Source organism: Leuciscus leuciscus, assembly GCF_965113295.1.
Source record: "Leuciscus leuciscus genome assembly, chromosome: 2".
NCBI lineage: Eukaryota > Metazoa > Chordata > Actinopteri > Cypriniformes > Leuciscidae > Leuciscus > Leuciscus leuciscus.
The window spans coordinates 382,750-401,848 of NC_138726.1; positions in this window are offsets into that span (position 1 = coordinate 382,750).

The following is a 19,099-nucleotide window of genomic DNA, read 5'->3' on the forward strand; positions in this document are numbered from 1 at the left end:
TACGAAACAGTGTGTTGTGTTGTGTTGTGTTGTGAGTGTGTGTTTGAGTGAGTGTGTGTGTGTGTGTGTGTCTTGTAACTCTGAACATCTTGTCGTTTTGTATCTGTGGAGTTTGTACACTGAGATTCATACAGTCCTTTGGACTGAAAATAGCCATTTCCCACTGTACTTTTCTTCATGTGAATTAAAATGCATGTCACTGATTTTAAAGGCTAGAAGATGAACTTTACAGAAAAAACTCACAGGTTCTTTTGGGCAAGATTGAGTTGCCTAAACATCACATAACACATTTTATGTTCCTTTTTGATCATATTTATCATTCCTGTGATTCTGCACTAATATGGACAGTTTATTGATAAAACCATTAAAACCACTTAACCCTCTGGGGTCTAAGGTGTTTTTGGGGTCTTTGAGATGTTCTGACATGCCCTGACATTTGTGCTTTTTTCAGTTGCTTATAAACATATTAATGGCAAAGGTGTAATTACACTCTATTTAGCACAAACAGGGCTACCATAATATGTGAGCAACATGTATGTACATGTTTGTATTTTTGAGAGAATAATGTTTATGCATGGTTATTGAAAAAACTACAAATTAAAGTTTCTGAAATAAGGCCACAAAACACATACTAAATATGTGTCCATAAGACTTGACTAATGGGTGTTGTCGCTTAGAGTTTTGCTTCAAAATGATCTGAAAATCATCCTGCCTAATTATTCACATAAAACATTACATTGATTTAAACTTTGTAAGAAACATTTTGTTTGGAAAGGCAATATGTGTGAGTGCGTGAATGATCATGAATAATGCTGTGATTCACACCTGAGAAGACAATGACCCGTAGCCTGGGAAAACCCAGACAACTTCCGGCAAATTTAGATTTGCTCTGCAAGTAGTCTGGCAAAGAGCTCATTCAAGCCCATTTCTAATCCGTCGAAATCGCGGCACCAATCAGAAACGTTTGGGCGGGCTTTACACGATGACGATCGCTCTGATTGGTTTTAGGTCTATCCAATTGCACCCAGAGAATTCGTCCGTTGGTGAAGCGCATCAACTTAAATGCATTATTATATTAAAATTGCAAACACATGAGGACAGTCTCCATGAAAGACCCACTGGCAGATGAACGTGCTGCTACATTTCTCTCCGAAACGGTAGGAAATGAAATTAGATTTAATAGAGGATTTTACCTGTGACAAGATGATTGACAGGGCAGTTTACGTGACAGGATGCACGCGACAGATCCGTCCGATAAAGATGACGAAGTAGTATGTCCCAAAGCTTGCCTACTTTTTTGCTACACATTCAAAAGTAAATACCTTTTCTTCACAAAAAGAGTACATACTTTTATGGCGTAGTGTAACTTAGGCGAATTGGGACGCAGCATACGGCTTTACACGATGACGATCGCTCTGATTGGTTTTAGGTCTATCCAATTGCACCTAGAGGCATTTGAGTGACATCCGTTGGTGACGCCCCTTTGGAAATGAGTTATTAATGAAGCTTTGCCAGACCATAACTCAGTTACTACTGAGAATGGTCTGGTTTTAACCAGGCTAAATGACCCGCATAATGAGCTGCATAATGAGCCGTGGTTCATTCAGGTGTATTACTGAGAGTACCACAAGTAAAGAATGTGAGGACTTATTTTGTATGCATGCAAATTGTATAATATCCAAGGTAAACATTTCTAGTAACTATGCAGTTAATTATCATACTGTATTTTCAGAAAGTTTTGGAATATATCCTCTCCCCAAATGTGTCGCTAATAAAAAAAAAAATTTATAAAAAAAATATATATATATGTGACCCCGCCTGTGAAACCCCGGCTAAAGTCGCAGAATCGAATTATGAGTTAACGAGCGTCAAAGTAGTCATAGCCATAAAAATGACAAAAATAGTCCATGTGTGTTTATTGCTGTAAATGATAGATTATACCAATGGTTGTGAGATGCAATACTTACATATTCATTTATAACATGATAAATACTGCAATTAATGATTTTATTGACACTACGTTATACTTTTGCAAAAAAAAAAAAAAAAAAAAAACGGACGTCGGCTTCCTGATTTCGATCGTCTCTGGGTTTATTTCGCGCAACAACACTGCTGATTCGTATATCATTCGGTTCAGGAACTTCTTTTCTGTGTCTTTTCTATTAGAAAGAGTAAAAACAGACTTTAATATCAATCCGCGAGCGCCGGTAGTCAGGTCAACACAATGAAAAAAAAGGAGAGAGATTTCAGCCGGGTTTAGATGTCTGTGGTGATTTTTTTTCTTGTCATAGCCAATATTTTAAGAACTGCTTAATTGTTTTGTAGCTTAGTATTCTGCCAATAATATTAAACTTATTTTAAGGACATTTTTGGCCTGCTACGTGTTATTTGCTGGATGGTAACGTTAATGCGTTGTTTTGACATCTGACATGGCGATGGCTTCGCCGGCGACACCGAAGTATGAGCAGGAACGGAAAATAGCTGCTTGCTTGATATTAATCTCGGTGGAATTGCCCCAAATTATGATTTAACCGGTTTCATTGCGGATTATTTTCTGGAGGATGATTGTGATGATGAACAGGACACGTTCTTTGACGAAACTGACGAGGAATTTGACGGTAAGTTCTTGTTTTTTTTTTTTTTATGCTAAATATGTAAATGTATACTGTCAGTGTCCAGCCAATGTAATGCTAACACATATCTGTGATGCAAAAATAGTGGATTTAAATGTTTATTACTTGTTGATTGGGATTGAGTCAGTTTAAATTAATTACGTTTATGGCATGATGTTTATTTGTTTCATTACACTCTGAATTGAAGTCTGCTTACCACCTATAGGCTGTTTCTTGTTCCTATGCCCTCCCCTCAATTAATCAGATCCAGTCTGACTAAACTGAAAACAAATATTTTCTGATATTTTCATATAAAATGCTTCATTATCCATTTTAAATGTGGAATTAAACCCACTTCCCATTCTTGCATGTTACGCAATCATGTTTTTAGGTATCTTGCTTTGAATTGAAAAAAAATTATCTTTGCTTTTTCAGGCAGTGACCAACATGATGAGGAGGACAAGCCAGTTTTGGTGATTGAACCCCAAGCTATTTGTCTGGCGAACATGAAGAGGGAACACCAGCAAGAAGAATTTGCTTCGAATGCTGGAAATCCAGATGTGAAACTGAAAGTCAGTTTCTCTTGCAACTGCAAGTATTTCAATGGGGAAAAGTGTTCTTTATTTTTCAAGGAGGGAGAGTTGCTGTCACTCAGGATTTTATTTTGCATCTATACAATTTTAGAATGTGTACAAAGTTTAAGACTGACCTGTTAAAGGGATAGTTCACCCAAAAATGATTTACTCATACTCACCCTCATGTTATTCCAATCCTGTATACGTTTATTGCTTCTGTTTAACAAAAAATAAGATATTTTAAAGAATGTTGGTAACCAGACAGTTGGCTGCACCTATGGAAGTCAATGGGTGCCATCAACTGTCTGGTTACTAACATTCTTTACATTTACATTTACATTTACATTTAGTCATTTAGCAGACGCCCTTATCCAAAGCGACTTACAAATTAGGACTAAGTTCAGCGAGTCATCATAAAGAGGCAAAAGCAACAACAACGCAGGAAGTGCTCAAAATACGAAGTTCAGGTATTATTCAGAGTAGCATAAGCCTGATAAGTGATGTTTCAAAGGGAAAGGATTTTTTTTTTTTTTTTTTTTCTCTATAAGGTTAAGTGCTCACGGAAGAGATTGGTTTTCAGCTGTTTTTTGAATGTTGTCAGGGATTCTGCATTCCGGATGAGGGTGGGGAGAGCGTTCCACCAGCATGGAACTGTAAATGAGAATGTTCTGGAAAGTGATTTTGTGGCTTTCTGTGATGGAACCACGAGACGTCGCTCGTTGACCGATCGTAGGTGTCTGGTAGGGATGTAGACTCGTAGGAGTGAGTGAAAGTAGGAGGGAGCTGAGCCTGTGATAGTTCTGTAAGCAAGCGTCAGTGCCTTGAACTTGATGCGAGCAGCTAGAGGTAGCCAGTGCAGAGAGATGAACAGAGGAGTGACGTGGGCCCTCTTGGGCTCGTTGAAGACAAGACGAGCTGCAGCATTCTGGATCATCTGTAGGGGTTTGGTCGCACATGCTGGGAGTCCAGCCAGAAGGGCATTGCAGTAGTCAAGCCTAGAGATGACCAGGGCCTGGACGATAAGTTGTGTTGCATGCTCAGTTAGGAAAGGCCTGATCTTCCTGATGTTGTGCAGTGCAAACCTGCATGATCGAGCTGTCTTTGAAATGTGATCTGTGAAGGTCAGCTGGTCATCAAACGTTACTCCAAGATTTCTGACCGATCTTGATGGGGTGATTAAGGATGACTCTAGCTGGATGGTGAAGTCGTGCTGTAGAGACGGATTGGCAGGGAGGACGAGAAGCTCAGTCTTTGCCAGGTTGAGCTGCAGGTGGTGTTCCTTCATCCATGTGGAGATGTCCGCCAGACAGCTTGAGACCCGTGCAGCTACTGTGGGATCATCTGGTTGAAAGGAGAGGAAGAGCTGTGTGTCATCAGCATAGCAGTGGTAGGAAAAACCGTGTGCCTGTATGATGTGTCCCAGTGATGTGGTGTAGATGGAGAAGAGGAGGGGACCAAGAACTGAACCCTGGGGAACCCCTGTGGTCAGCTGATGTGCTCTGGATACCTCGCCTCTCCATGCGACCTTGAAGGACCTACCTGTGAGATAGGACTCAAACCAGTGGAGTGAAGTTCCTGTGATGCCCAGTGATGAGAGGGTGGACAGAAGGATCTGATGATTCACCGTGTCGAAGGCAGCAGACAGATCCAGGAGAATGAGGACTGAAGATTTGGAAGCAGCTTTTGCGATCCGTAGGGCTTCTGTGACTGACAGTAATGCAGTCTCAGTTGAATGTCCTTTCTTGAAGCCAGATTGGTTGACATCCAGCTGGTTGTTTAGAGACAAGAAGGATGTTAGTTGGTTGAAGACAGCTCTTTCAAGTGTCTTCGCAATGAATGGTAGGAGAGAGATAGGTCTGTAATTCTCTACCAATGATGTGTTTAGCGTTGGTTTTTTGAGCAGTGGAGTAACCCGAGCCTGCTTGAATGCTGTAGGGAAGGTGCCAGTGTGGAGGGATGAGTTGATGATGTGTGTGAGTGATGGTAGAAGTGTGGGAGAGATGGCTTGTAGAAGGTGTGAGGGGATGGGGTCAAGCGTGCAGGTGGTAGGGTGACTGGAGAGGAGAAGTGTAGATACTTCTTCCTCGGTTAGCGAAGAAAAGGAGGACAGAGGGGTATTGGCTGTGGAAGGGGTCGGTCTGGGTTCCTGTGTGTGTGGAGCTGAGAACTGACTGCTGATAGCTGTTGTTTTGTTGGTGAAGAAGGTCGCAAAATCGTCAGCAGTTAAGGAGGAGGCGGGAGGTGGTGGAGGTGGACAGAGGAGAGAGTTGAATGTCTTGAAGAGTAATCGTGTGTTGGAGGAGCTGTTGATCTTGTTGTGGAAGTATGAAGATTTTGCAGCATGAACATCAACAGAAAAGGAGGAGAGGAGAGATTGATACATACTCAGGTCAGATGCGTCTTTTGATTTGTGCCATTTCCTCTCCGCTGCCCTGAGTTTGGTCCGGTGTTCCCGAAGAACCTCAGATAACCAGGGGTTAGAGGGAGTAGTGCGTGCTGGCCTGGAGGAGAGAGGGCAGATAATGTCTAGAGAAGAGATTAGAGTGGAGCATAAGGTGTCCGTTGCGGTATTCACATCCAGAGATGAGAATTGTGAGGGTGGGGGAAGAGAGGATGACACGGCAGAGGAGAGATGGGAGGGGGAAAGTGAGCGCAGGTTTCGTCTGAAAGTGACTGGTGGTGGGGGTGGGGGTGCAGGGGTAGAGAGTTGTAGACTGAAAGTAATGAGGAAATGATCTGAAACGTGGAGAGGTGTCACCAGGATGTTTTCTGTGGTGCAGTTGCGTGTGTAAACCAGGTCCAGTTGGTTGCCTGATTTGTGAGTAGCTGTGGTGATGAGTCGTTTGAGATCGAAAGAGGCTAGGAGAGAGGTGAAGTCTGTTGCATGTGGCTTTTCGAGATGAATGTTGAAGTCACCGAAGACTAGAAGTGGGGTGCCGTCCTCAGGGAAAGTGGACAGCAGCACATCCAGCTCATCTACAAAGTTACCCAGCTGACCTGGGGGGCGATAAATTACTACAATATGGATTTTAATGGGGGTTGTAAGTGTAATAGCATGATATTCAAATGAGTTGTTGTTGCATAGAGAAGAGAGCGTGGAGTATTTGCAATTGTTAGAAACGAGAAGCCCTGTACCCCCACCTCTCCCAGACTGGCGAGGGGAGTGGGAGAAGGAGAAATTGCTAGAGAGAGCAGCAGGGGTTGCTGAGTCTTCTGGACGAATCCAGGTCTCAGTCAGCCCCAAGATACTAAGAGTAGAATGAGATGCAAAGGCTGGAATGAAGTCAGCTTTATTGACTGCTGACTGACAATTCCATAGACCCACGGAAAGAGAGAGAGGAGTATGTGAGGATGTGAGGATGGGACGCAGATTGGCAGTATTGCGCTGCCTATTGCGCGTGATGAAAGGACGGTGCCGAGAGATAACAGGAATGTATTGAAAGCACATGTTGATTAAGGTGAACAATAAGGTAAGTAGTGGGAAGAGAAGGGGAAGAGGAGATACTTAAGTGCCTTTCTGGTGTCCTTGCTCGGTGGAGTCGCGCAGGTAGAGTCGCTGGTCTTTTCCCGAGTCGGTCTTCACACGAGGAGGCTGAACGCTTCCGCTGACGCTTCCGCGACAGCGCGCAAATTACACAGATATACGGATAATGCTTTCACCGCTTGAGTGAGTACAGCTGTTTCGGTCGGGCAATTAAGTGTAAATAACGCGAAAATGTGGCAATTCCAACCTGCTAGGAGCAAAGGCTTAAGTGCAAATGTAACAATAATTTTAATTTTCACTCGCGGCTGTTGTTAATTGTGCCAACGCGTCTCTCTAAAATACAGAATTATGTGAAGTTAAAAATACAAAGTAACAATAGGATCGAAGATAGGCTTACCTTGACTAAAAAACAACAATGAAATAACAGGGTGAACAGTATTCTGGCAAAAACACTTGCGCGTTCTTTAAAATATCTTATTTTGTGTTCAGCAGAAGAAAGAAACTCATACAGGTTTTTGGGTAAACTATCCCTTGAAATTGTATTTATTTATTTATTTTTTACTCCAGATTTACTCAAGTGTTACACCGTGGGCCAGTAAGAGAATGATCATTTCAGAGAATGAGAAATGTTATGTTATTTAATTGATATATTATTGACATTTCACTGATATTACATTTTACTAATAAAGTTATACAAATCATTCCACTGAATTGACATGGTAATTGTTGCTACGATCAAGCTTTTGTAGTACCCCCATTCGTTTCAATGTTGTTATGCTTTTAGCTTTTTGGACAAGCACATCATAATAAATAGACCTGTTTTACAAAACTTTAAGAATTTTTCCACTGATGTGTCATATATCACTAAAAAGGGGAGAATCTCAGCTTTAATGTGTTATAAGGCACATATGCAGGATAACTATGGATCAAATGTGTTGCAGTTTTAACAAATAACTTATTTTTAAATTGGAATTTCTCAAAAATATGATTTTCTGAGCCCGAATTTGAGCAAATCTTTGACATGGCCTTACTCAGTCAATATTAAATATATCAAGGTTATATTTTCACAGAATGTTCTTTACATTGTGTAGGATGATTTTATGTAGAAAACATTGAATCATAAAAAAATGACTTTAGCTGGGTTTTCACAGGCAGGGTCACATATATATATATATATATATATATATATATATATATATATATATATATATAAAAATATAGCTGCGAGCAGCGATTGCGGGCCCAAGCCGGTGGCACCGCCACCCTGGTGCCTTTAGTTACACTAAAGCCACCGGGGTGGCAGTGTTACCGGCTTGGGCCCGCAATCGCTGCTCGCAGCTATATATATATATATATATATATATATAAATGTAACAAAAAAAATATACATTATATATATGTAACAAAAAATAAATATATGTATATATAAATATATATATGGTGTGCGTCCACGGCGAGGAACGGGCAGAGAAGAGCGAACGTTTTTTAGTTCATTCCTACTTCCATAGGAATTCATTGAAAACGCTCGCTCTGCACCATTATCCATGTCAGTGCGGACGAACATATTTTACTTTCATTTTTAAGTTAGCAATTCAAAAGCCCCCAGCGGTGTCACACGTTGATTAACCGGTGGTAAAATATTCCTCACCGTCACATACCGGTACCTAGTATAATTTATATAGATACAATAGGCCTACCTGACTTTGAACACAAGAGGGCAGTATAGCACTATGAATGACATATTTTGTTTGTTTTTTTTGGACTAAAAAAACATTCTGGATGTTTTTAAACTTTAACAATTATTAAATTGAAAAAAAAAGAATAAAATGGGTTTAGTTCTGATATTTGTATAATTATATATAGAAAATTACATTTTTAGAAGATAGGAGGTTTTTAGTGTTTCCTTTTTTGACATTACTTTAATCCCTTGCCATAGCAAAACCGTTTGAGATATTTATTATCTGTTTACAATTTAGCATCTTTAATGTATTTTCATGATGTTGAAAAAGTTTGGTGGGAATAAAATAAACCACTTAAGAGGAGTGGGTAAAAATTCAGAGGCTGATTTTGCAAAGAAATCCACATTCAAACCAAAATATCTGACTTCCTGTTGCTCGGAGCTAATTACTGTAAATTAGAAAATTGTCCGGCTCGATGAGACCAATATGCGTACTAATTTTTGTGACTGTACATAAAATTAACCCCCCCACTTTTGTCAAAAGCATTTTGAAAGTGACACACTTCCTGCTACCAGTTGGTGGCGCTATAACTTTGACTCACAATAGTTACATCCATCTGATCGGCCTCTTACCACGAACACACTGCTGAAGTTTCATCAAGATCAGTTAATGTATGCAGAAGTTATAACACTTCGTTTTTCTCTTTTCTCGCCATAAATTCGTTTCCTCGCCACGGCCAAACCGTTCGAGATATCAAAAATCCGTCCGCAATTTAGCATCCTCAATGTCTTGACTTCATGCACACCGAGTTTGGTGGGGATTGGATGAATTCTCTAGGAGGAGTATTTCACATTCCACAGCAAGCGTTTTCCAAACAACCCATAATAGCCAACTTCCTGTTGGGCTGGCGCAAAACTTAGAGCACGAAAGTTGTTCGGCCCGATGAGATCTATATGTGTGCTGAGTTTCATATTGATTGATGCAAGCTAGTTTGATCTATGGACCAAGTTTTCGGACCCCATTCCAGGGGGCGCTGTTGAGCCCCCCTGCCACGCCCGGGTACCAGCTTCAGCCAGGCCCTGATGGCCGCAGGTGTGCAAAGTTTCATGAGTTTTCGAGCACGTTAAGGGCCCCAAAAGCCCCTGAAACCTTGAAAAACAATTATAAAAGCAGTCTCTCCTAACAGACAAATCCCCCACACCCCACACACACACAGAGACAGAGAAAGAGAGAGAGAAAATTCTCCAAAAAAAACACTTCAAACCAAAATATCTGACTTCCTGTTCGTCGGAGATAATGACTGTAAATTAGAGAATTGTCCGACTCGATGAGACCAATATGCGTACTGATTTTTGTGACTGTACATAAAATTAACCCCCCCACTTTTGTCAAAAGCATTTAGAAAGTGACACACTTCCTGCTGCCAGTTGGTGGCGCTATAACTTTGACTCACAATAGTCACATCCATGTGATCGGCCTCTTACAACGAACACACTGCTGAAGTTTCATCAAGATCAGTTAACCCCCTGAGGTTGGCGTTTTTTTCCTTATCAGTAAAAAAAAAAAAAAAAAAAAAACGTTTTATCTTATATGCTTGTGTTACACATCAATCGATCCTGTTAAGTGTGTATTATTTTTGTGTATACTCATAATAAAAACAAAGTGTTGTGCTTTTCGCCAAATAAAGAAAAATAAACATGATGCGAGTTCTGCCTCCTCTCTGTCAGTGAAGTCCATTCTGAAACGCGTCCGAAAATGAACCATAACTCAGCGAATACTCAGTCAAACAGGCATACAGACACACAGGCATGAAGCTTGAATTCTCTTCTTTTAAATGAAGTAATTTTTATAAAAAAAAAAAAAAAATTCTCTGTTTATGTAATCTTTATGAAAAGAGAGAGATGTCAGTCGTTCTCATCTCAGCTCATTACGTTTTAATCTTCCCCGCCCACGGAGAGCGCGCGCTATTCAAACGCAAATGACTGAGACGATCCCATACAAACTGTGAACGCCCACATATCAGCTCGAGAAAACACATCAAGTTTATTCAGATCATTGTACTTGTTTACACTGTCTCGCAGCGCTGTGAGGAATAATAATAATGGAAAATGTACCTCAGAAGTGCTGGTATTTCGAGGAGCAACGGATGGAATACTGTAGTAAGTTTTTTTTCATTCTCAAGTAAATCGCGTTTCTGTGTGAATGAATGAACGGCAGAGATGCGCTGTTTACCACAACTCGCAAAAAGACGGTTTAAATTTGAATTGCGTTTGATCTGCTTTTAGTAAACTATTTTGCTATACTGAGTAAAAATCGACTGAAATATGTTGAAATAAAATGTATTTGTATAAGCAACGTATTAAACTGCAAATTAACATTTATATTCCTTATAATACAAACGAAAGACCTATGTTACAGACAAATGAAAGACAACATTTCGTTGATTAATTTTGGATAGATTACACATTTTTACTGTAAAATATCTGCCACCTCAAATAAGCTTTTGTTTGCCAATTTTTGCTAATATGTTAAATATAGTATGTTTTGTCAATGTAGGCTATATTCGAAGTAATGAATCCTTAACTTTGAAATATGTATGATAAAATGTATACTTTAGTTTTTACAAAGAAAGATTACACTTCAATTGTTGTTGTAATTGTAACCTTTTTAATACAAAATATATATTTACAAGGTAGATGTAAACAAATTTTAAAAGGTAAATATAAGCCTTTTCTTTAAATAAATTTTATTGTGTTTTATTATTGACAATTTTGGGGAGAGGATACATATTCCAAAACTGAAAATACAGTATGAGAAATAACTGCACAATTACTAGACATGTTTTCCTTGGATATTATACAATTTGCAAGCACAATTTGTGAAAAAAAAAAAAATTGACATGCTTCCAACTGTGAAACAATTTGGTAGAATATATATACAATTATATATATATTGCTCTTGCATTCTTTCTTTTGGCTATAGGTGACACACCTGAATGAATGGCTCATTAAGTATGCGGGCCCCATTGTCTCCTCAGGTGTGAATCACTAAATATGCATGATGGTGTTGAATCGTTGACGCCCCTTGCGCATATTGCCTTTACAAACAAAAAGTGTTTTACACAAGATTTAAATCAATGTATTGTGTTATGTGAATGATTAGGTAGGATGATTTTCACATCATTTTGAAGATAAAACTCTAGGCAACGACATACATTAGTCAAAAGTCTTATTGACACATATTTAGTATGTGTTTTGTGGCCTTATTTCAGAAACTTTAGTTTTTAGTTTTTTCAATAACCATGCATAAACATTATTCTCTCAAAAATAAAAACATGTACATGCATATTGCTCACATATTATGGTAGCCCTGTTTGTGCTAAATAGAGTGTAATTATACCTTTGCCATATTATGTTTATAAGCAACTGAAAAAAGCACAAATGTCAGGGCATGTCAGAACATCTCAAGGACCCCAAAAACCCCTCAGACCCCAGAGGGTTAATGTATGCAGAAGTTATAATACACTTCCTGTGTCCCATTATTCGCCACAAATTCGTTTCCTCGCCATGGCCAAACCGTTCGAGATATCAAAAATCCGTTTTCAAGAATTCATCCTCAATGTCTTGACTTCATTCACACCGAGTTTGGTGGCGATCGGATGAATTCCCTAGGAGGAGTATTTCACATTCCATTGTATGCGTTTTCCAAACAACGTATAATAACCGACTCCAAACAACACTGGCTGGTGTAAAACTTAAAGCACGAAAGTTGTTCGGCCCGATGAGATCTATATGTGTACTGAGTTTCATATTATTACATGCAAGTGTGTTTGATTTATGGACAAGTGTTCGGATCCCGTTCCAGGGGGCGCTGTCGAGCCCCCCTGCCACGCCCGGGTACCAGCTTCAGTCCGGCCCTGATGGCCGCAGGTTCTGACGTGTGTGCAAAATTTCAAGAGTTTTTGAGCATGTTAAGGGCCCCAAAAGTGGCAAAAAGGCAGAAGAAAAATAATAATAAAAAAAAAATTATAATAAAAAAATTATAATCCTTCCGGAAACAATAGGGCCTTCGCCCTTTCAGGGCTTGGGCCCTAATAATTTAATGAGAAGGTTTATATTGACCTATTAGGATGTTGCTTACATCTACCTTGTAAATATATTTTTTTGCAATATTATTAAAAAGTTTTCACATGTAAATCAACAATTACAATTTTAACAATATTTCAAGTGTAATCTTTCTTTGTAAAAAGTATACATTTTATCATGCGTATTTCAAAGTTAAGGATTCATTAGTTTGAATATTGGAACAAACACTATAATAACATCTTAGTTGATAATTCAATATACATACTTTATTTCTGACAAAACATCCCATACTATATATTTAACATATGAGCATAAATAGGCGAACAAAAGCTTATTTGATGTGACAGTATAGTCATTCTGTGCAGTTTATTCATTCACACACAGACACGCGATTTTTAAACAGTCTTTTTGCGGTTTACAGACACTATTGTATATCGCGATTAGAACAAAGCACTTAAGAACAAAGAACTTACTATTCACAGTCCTCAGCTGGATCCGTTGCTCCTCAAAATGAAACTAAACCAGCACTTCTGAGGTTTAGTCCTCACAGCGTCATTATTTATTATTCCTCACAGCGTCACAAGACGACGGTAAGTGCACGAGTCTGATTAAACTCTGTGTGTTTTATCCAGCTGATGTGGAAGTTGACATGTTTCCATGGATTGCCTCAGATCATTTGCGTTTGAATAGTGTGCGCTCTCCGTGGGCGTGATCACATTAGCACTTAATGAGCTATAATGAGCTGAAATGAGAACGACTGACATCTCTCTCTTTTCATACAGATTACATAAACTGAGAATATTTGTTTTTTATATAAATTATTTAATTTAAAAGAAGAGAATTCAAGCTTTTTGCCTGTGTGACTGTGTGACTGAGTATTCGCTGAGTTACAGTTCATTTTCGGACGCGTTTCAGAATGGACTTCACTGACAGAGAGAAGGCAGAACTCGCATCATGTTTACTTTTCTTTATTTGGCAAAAAGCACAACACTTTGTTTTTATTGTGAGTATACACAAAAATAATACATACTTAAGAGGATCGAATGATGTATAACACATTTGTATATGTAAGATCAAAATCAACAGAGTATTTTGAGTCTCTTTTGCACTGATAAGAAAAAAAGAGAGCAGATCACGCTGGCGTGATCGCCGACTCCAGGGGGTTAAGGCCAGTGGTAATTTCTGAAGGATTTCCCCACCTCTGGTCCCCACATGCATGAGTCCACTCCAATTTGTGAGTCCTGTCCAGAATTTACTGTAACCCCAGTCCAAAGAAGAAGAGACAGTCCTCTGCATCTCCAGCCCCTGAGCGAAGCCCAGAGAGCATAGCACTCCCCGACCCAAAGCCCCCCCGCTCACCCCGACCCAAAGCTCCCCGCTCTCCCCGACCCAAAGCCCCCCCACTGTCCCCGACCCAAAGCCTCCCACTCACCCTGACCCAAAGCCTCCCGCACACCCTGACCCACAGCCCCCGCTGTCCCCGACCCAAAGCCCCCCCGCTCTCCCCGACCCAAAGCCCCCCCCACTGTCCCCGACCCAAAGCCTCCCGCTCACCCTGACCCAAAGCCCCCGCTGTCCCCGACCCAAAGCCCCCCCGCTCACCCCGACCCAAAGCCCCCCGCTCTCCCCGACCCAAAGCCCCCCGCTCTCCCCGACCCAAAGCCCCCGCTCTCCCCGACCAAAAGCCCCCGCTCTCCCCGACCCAAAGCCCCCCCGCTCACCCCGACCCAAAGCTCCCGCTCTCCCCGACCCAAAGCCCCCGCTGTCCCCGCTGTCCCCGACCCAAAGCCCCCGCTGTCCCCGACCCAAGGCCCCCCACTCACCCAGACCCAAAGCCCCCGCTCTCCCCGACGCAAAGCCCCCCCTCTCCTCGACCCAAAGCCCCCGCTGTCCCCGACCCAAAGCCCCAGCTCTCCCCGACCCAAAGCCCCCGCTGTCCCCGACCCAAAGCCCCCGCTGTCCCCGACCCAAAGCCCCCGCTGTCCCCGACCCAAAGCCCCCGCTCTCCCCGACCCAAAGCCCCCGCTGTCCCCGACCCAAAGCCCCCGCTCTCCCCGACCCAAAGCCCCCGCTGTCCCCGACCCAAAGCCCCCGCTGTCCCCGCTGTCCCCGACCCAAAGCCCCAGCTCTCCCCGACCCAAAGCCCCAGCTCTCCCCGACCCAAAGCCCCAGCTCTCCCCGACCCAAAGCCCCCGCTCTCCCCGACCCAAAGCCCCCGCTGTCCCCGACCCAAAGCCCCCGCTCTCCCCGACCCAAAGCCCCAGCTCTCCCCGACCCAAAGCCCCCGCTCTCCCCGACCCAAAGCCCCAGCTCTCCCCGACCCAAAGCCCCAGCTCTCCCCGACCCAAAGCCCCCGCTCTCCCCGACCCAAAGCCCCCGCTGTCCCCGACCCAAAGCCCCCACTCTCCCCGACCCAAAGCCCCCGCTGTCCCCGACCCAAAGCCCCCCCCTCCTCGACCCAAAGCCCCCCCCTCCTCGACCCAAAGCCCCCCCTCCTCGACCCAAAGCCCCCGCTGTCCCCGACCCAAAGCCCCCGCTCTCCCCGACCCAAAGCCCCCCGCTCTCCCCGACCCAAAGCCCCCCCACTGTCCCCGACCCAAAACCCCCCCACTGTCCCCGACCCAAAGCCCCCACTGTAACGTTATGAGTTTGTTGATCGTCTATGTGTTACGTGCTTTTACATTCTCCTAGAGTTTCTCCTGTTTGTTGTGTTGAGTATTAGATTGTCAATAAAATGTTCTTAAAAATGAAAGGGGATATACAAAATGAAGTTTCTTTTTCACTTTATTTTTATTTTGGGTTGACATACAGTGTGACAGTGTAATGAGATTAACCCATGTAAATAACTAATTACTGATGTCTGTCTGTCCTTCTCTGGTTGGTGCTTCTGGTTTGGTTTGTGTATTTTATTTTGGATTGATGACGTTCAGACACCCTGATCAGCTCTTGTTTATATTAGTGTTATACGAAGCGTTTCACTGCTGGTTGACAGAATGACACGCTTCACTGACCGTGTATCTCTCTCTCTCTCTCTCTCTCACACACACACACACCCGCAGGAGAGAGACGCCAGCATGTGCCTCGCCCACATGTGTGTGAATGTGTCTGATATCAGTCTGATCTCTTCTGATTCATGACTGAACCGAAGTCTCATTTAGGATCTCTCATTGTTTGGCTCACTTAAATCTGTTGTCACTACAGAACAAGTGTTTGAATTGTGTCAAAGCTCCTGGACCTAGAGAAAATTATGTTGTCCATACATTTTAGGTCGATTTGTAAATATGTTTATGCAGCTGAACATTTAGTCTGCACAGCATAAGTGATGGAAAAAAGACATTTGTCCACATAGAATCCATTTAATTGCATAAACTCAGTTAAGAATTACATCTTATACTGTCAGTTACATAAATGCACTTTTCCTGTAAGGTGTGGTGTGTGTGTGTGTGTGTGTGTGTGTGTGTGTGAGTGTGAGTGTGTGTGTACGCGTGTGAGAGAGAGTGTATGCCTCCTTTCTGCTAAATTCTTTAATTTTATCAATAAATTTAATTAGAATAATAAGACACATTTACCAGTCAAATTAAAGGCCTGGATATACTTCATTTTCCGCATTCCACTCCTTTCGAAGTATACTACTTTGGCCAAGAGCGAGGAAAGACGCTCTGTGCACTATCTAGTGGACTGTTTTCAAGTGCTCGAGTCACTCACACATGCGCTGTTGGACATGCACAATCCACGCGGACCCTCCTGATAACGAACATGACGCCGCGCAGACATGGAAAGCGGATGGACAAAGTATACTAGGGGCTTTAGGTGTCACAGAAAATGTATTTAGAAACTAAAGTAATTAAAAACTAGTATTCTAGATAAACCAGTTTATCGGTATATCAGATATATAGCCAGAGCCGGATTAACGCAAAGGCAAACTAGGCACGTGCCTAGGGCCCGATTGGCGGGATGGGGCCCAGACAGAGGGACAAAAAAAAAAAAAAAAAAAAAAAAATGTACAAATGTCCTATCTACAATTTATTTCAATATTTATTAATTAACTAAAAATAGTGACGATGTTTATCTTAACCATAGACTGTTACATTACTGCAGTTAAACCAATTAATGTGTCCGTTACAAAGCGGGTGCCGGCTTCTGAAAGTATGTGTAACGAACATCCATCAGGTGCTGCGAGGCAAAAGCCTAATAAGCACACAAAGAAGCACAGCTCATAATGCAGGTGTGTGAGTTGTCGTCATCTATTTTGAAGTGATTGCAATGTATTCTAAATATAAACTTGTACTGTAGATCAGCGTCATTTCTGGAAAAATCATTCACCGCTTTATTACGAGTTTAAAAGAGCGCGAGCGTCAATAACGTGCCCAGACGCGACGCTTTGAATTTGCGCGTACAATGAATAACATCGCGTCGGGAGCTGACTAGTAAAAAAGCTACAAAATTAAAAGACAAGACGTCTGTATTCTAAGTTAAAAAGCCAACACACTCACTACAACATTTTTAAATGTTTCAAATAAAGGATCTCATATCTATGGGTCTATCTTCTAAATTCTGCTGATGATTAGATTATACCCTGACATTACGCCAATAATATCAGTTTATATATTTTTTTCTGCTCAGTAGCGATCGTGTCTTTCTCTTCCACTTGATTTGTGTATAGCATATTTAAGGTAGCAATGCAATATAAAAGCACTTATGCTCATCTACTGAAGTGGGATTCTGGAACTGTGAATAAATTGAATAAAACAGCAAAATAACAACAACAACAACAACAACATCTTCATTAAACAAAAAAGAGATTACCTTAGATAAAGTTTGATTAATATGTACATACAGTACCGGTAAAAGTCTGGACCCATTACTATTTTTAATGTTTTTGAAAGAAGTTTATTATTATGCTCTACAAGCCTGCATTTATTTGATCAAAAATACAGAAAAAAACAGGAATATTCAGCAAGGATGTGTTAAATATATAAAAAGTGATAGTGAAGACTTTTTTAAAACAACTTTTTAATAATAAAAAATCCTGAAAAAAAGTATCACAGGTTATAAAATAAATATTAAAGGAGAAGTTCACTTTTAAAAGGAAAATTCTGTCATCATATACTCACCCTCATGTTGTTTCAAACCTGTATGAATTTCTTTCTTCTGCTGAACACAAAGGAAGATATTTAGAAGAATGTCAGTAACCAGACAGTTTTTGGGTCCCATTGACTTCCATAGTATATTTTTTTCCTACTATGGAAGTCAATGGGACCCAAAAACTGTCTGGTTACTGACATTCTTCTAAATATCTTCCTTTGTGTTCAGCAGAAGAAAGAAATTCATACAGGTCTGAAACAACATGAGGGTGAGTATATGATGACAGAATTTTCATTTTAAAAGTGAATTTTAAAAGTGGTGCTTCTCCTTTAAGCACCATTTCTAACATTTGATAATAAATCAGAATATTATAAAGTTTTCTGAAGGATCTCGTGACACTAAATTCAGCTTTGCATCACAGAAATATAAAGTATAGTAAAATAGAAAACCATTATTTTAAATTTTAATAATATTTCACTATATTATTTTTCTGTATTTTTGATCAAATAAATCCAGGCTTGATGAGCATAAGAGACTTCTTTCAAAAACATTAAAAATAGTAATGTGTCCAAACTTATGTACAGTGTAAGTAAAAATATACTGCTTTTAAAATTAAATGTTGTATAAATAAAAAGGTTAGGAATCATATTTGCTTCAAGTGTTTTTTTATTGGGGGTGGGGGGCCTCCAACATGAATTTTGCCTAGGGCCTCCTAATGTCTAGAACCGGCCCTGTATATAGCTAAACTATAGCGTATGTTTTTATATATATATATATATATATACACACCTACAGGGGCATTTGCACCTATATATTGTCTTTTGGGGGTATTTTGGTGTAAATGTACCCCCAAATTTCTCTGCTCAGTTTCTTCTCTGACGTCGACTCTCAGAGCGGTTTCCCTTTGCCTTGCATGTATTTATTTACTCATCCACACTTAGTGTTTGTCTAAGAAAAACATTTGTTTGAAGTAGTAACTTTAATTTATTGTCCTTAAAGGGGTGGTTGATTATGATATCACTTTTCTAACTTTAGTTTGTGTGTAATGTTGCTGTTTGAGCAGAAACAACATCTGCAAAGTTACAACGCTCAAAGTTCAAAGCAAAGAGATATTTTCTTTCAAAGAATTTGCTTTTTAAGGACTACAACAAACGGCTGGTAGAGACTAAAGAAATTCATCAACTAACCATTCAGAAATTTCCTGTTGCTTCTAAATGTTCAGTGCTTGTGCGAGGTAATCATAGCTGCTAATACACACACACACACACACACACACACACACACACACACACACACACACACACACACACACACACACACACACACTCAAGCTCTTTAAGCTCTGCCCCCTGTGCTGGGAGCAGCAGCTCATTTGCATTAAAGGGACACACACAAAAACGGTGCGTTTTTGCTCACCCTCAAAAAGTGATAACTTTAACATGCTATATAAAAATATCTGTGGGGTATTTTGAGCTAAAACTTCACACACACACTGGGGACATCAGAGACTTATTTTACATCTTGTGAAAAGGGCATTATAACACCCCTTTAAAGTCATCTCTTTATGTAGACAGCAGTA